General features: G+C 46.2%; 1 protein-coding gene across 3 annotated transcripts in view; it reads right to left on the bottom strand.

Moving 5' to 3' along the window:
- The window catches only part of LOC138953704 (uncharacterized), a 165,166-nt gene that overhangs the window by 51,449 nt on the left and 111,217 nt on the right, over nt 1–2,500 (bottom strand). The window contains exon 1 of one of the 3 annotated variants that reach the window (XM_070325595.1): nt 997–1,573. The exons of the other annotated variants lie outside the window; for them this stretch is intronic. The gene's annotated coding sequence lies outside the window, so the exon portion shown is untranslated. Of the gene's footprint in view, nt 1–996; nt 1,574–2,500 lie in introns of those variants that run through there. 3 annotated transcript variants of the gene reach the window in all.

The raw sequence follows: 2,500 nt of genomic DNA, 5'->3' as shown, positions 1-2,500 counted from the left end.
TGTGTGTGTGTGCAGTTTGTGCACTGTGTGTGTGTGTGGTGTGTGTGTGCACTGTGTGTGTGTCACAGTGTCAGTGCGTGTGTGTGTGCGTGCGTGTTTGCGTGTCAGTGTGTGTGTGTGTGAGTCACTATCTGTTTACCTGTTTGTGTTTGTGTCCCTGTGTGTCTGCATTTGTGCATAGGCTGTCACAGTGACTGTGTCCAATCGCAGAAGTATCAAGGTTGTATGTGTGTGTGTGTGTGTGTGTGTGTGTGAGTGTGTGCACTGTGTGTGTGTGTGTGTTTGTTTGTGTGTGCACTGTGTGTGTGTGTGTGTGTGCACTGTGTGTGTGTCACAGTGTGTGTGTATGTGTGCGTGTGTGTGCACGGCGTGTTTGCGTGTCAGTGTGTGTGTGTGTGTCACTATCTGTTTACCTGTTTGTGTCCCTGTGTGTCTGCATGTATGTCTTTGTTTAGCAGAAAAATAAACTCAGACACGGAGAGAGTGGTTTGGTCAGTCGCAGGTGTATGCGTTCGTCAGTGTGTTTACATGTATCGCTCTGTCTGTTGGTGTGTAACTTTGAGAACAAAGAGACTACTTGCACACTCTCACGGGGGGAAAAAACAACAACCGTGCACAAAATAGAAACCTTCTTCTTTCTCTAATGAAGTCTTTACACTTCATTTTCCTGAAACGTACACACCACGCTAGGCCACGAAAGGCAATTTGTCAAAACCAGATTTGTTTTCTTTTTTCTAAAAAGTGCTGTCAAAACCCTGACAGGAATCACTTCCAAACCAATTTTTCTCCCACACACGAAGACCGAAAAAAATCAAACAAAACTGACAGGGAAAAGCGTGACTTCAACAACAACAAAACAAATCGTAAATCTCTCATACAAATGAAAATTAGAAGAACAAAGGAAAACAAAACTCACACACACACACACACACACACACACACACACACACACACACACACGAATAGAGATGAAAACGAGCTCAAAACAAAACCTACCTCGCCCAAAAATCCAACACCAAACACTTAAAATTTCCCGAGCACAAGTATTTGTAGCGGTATCCCTTTGCAGCAAAAACACGCACAGCACATTTCCACAACACAGCGCTGTCATCAAATCCCTACACAACCACCACAGCGAAAAAGCTGCTGCAGCAGCAACCACGCATCCCCAGCAGCGGAGCGCAACACCATTGTGCCTCCACACACAAACCAAGTATCTCACACTACACCACAACTTTAAACTCCAAGAGCCGCCGCCACCGAGCACACCGTGCCGAGCCGATATCACTGACTCGACAGTTTCGATACGACTGACTCCACGGTGGCTCCGTTTTACTCTCTCTCGGCTGGCCGAGAATGAGAGCGATGCAAAGCGGGTCACGGGAAGGTCAGAGGCAAGAGGTCGGACGGGCGGGGTCAACCAACAGCCTTGCCAAGGTTTACTGCGTCGGTTTCGTTGTTCCGTCACTGCCTGGTTTTGGTGCATGTGCACGGAAGACTCTTTTCCTGCCGCGTTGGGCAACGCTGGAGCGACATTCCGTGCACGCGCACCTGTTAGAGTCAAAATCTGTGGGTGCCCAGTGTGTTCAATACACGACGCACGATATGACAATGACAGCTTTTCATCGATTGTCAAAACTGATAGACGTGTAGAGTAATAAAGGTTTGCCACAGACTCAACAACTCCCCCCCCCCACACACACACACACACACACACAGTCCTCACTCATGTCAGTTTTTGAGTCCCCGGCGTGGGTCAAAACAGTTCGCGTTGTTCGATATGGTCGGGTGGTTTGTTGGACAAAGCGGTTCGCAATAATTATTCAACTGTGGGGGGACAAATGAAGAACGCAATACTCTCGCAAATACGACCGCTGTTCGATCATTGGTTTGTGTAAATGCCAATACTAATCAAGGTCAAAGACTGAATGTATGCATTCATCGTTTATTTAGAACCTTGTGTGCTATTTGGCACTTACCCATATGAACTTGTTAAACCTCAAACACACACACACACACACACACACACACACACACACACACACACACACACACATATTATATACATACTGGGACCACATGAACATCGTATATATACACACACACACACACACACACACACACACCACACCGTCACACAAACATCGCACCCGGCGCATACAACACACACACACACACACACACTCACACACACACACGTGTGTATTGCTCTCCTTTTTTCCTTGGGGAATGTAGTGTCCAGATGTCCTTATTCTACTGTAGGGGGCTCATCTTTTGTTCTCGTCACGTCCTACTGTGGTTGTTAAAGGCTGACATAGTCCTATTTAATTACTTTAATTACTTCCAGGGCTTTTCCCATCGTTCCGGGGATGTATAAATTAAGCTTCCTGCAAAGTTTTAGGTTTGAAGTCCTTACCAATTACGAGAAATAATTAATTCTTTATTGCATTGTTTAGCAACAGTTCTCCAGGACTTGGGCTATTTTTAGACCGTTGACGTC

Source organism: Littorina saxatilis, linkage group LG17 (genome assembly GCF_037325665.1).
Source record: "Littorina saxatilis isolate snail1 linkage group LG17, US_GU_Lsax_2.0, whole genome shotgun sequence".
NCBI lineage: Eukaryota > Metazoa > Mollusca > Gastropoda > Littorinimorpha > Littorinidae > Littorina > Littorina saxatilis.
This window is presented reverse-complemented; position numbering and strand designations above follow the sequence as displayed.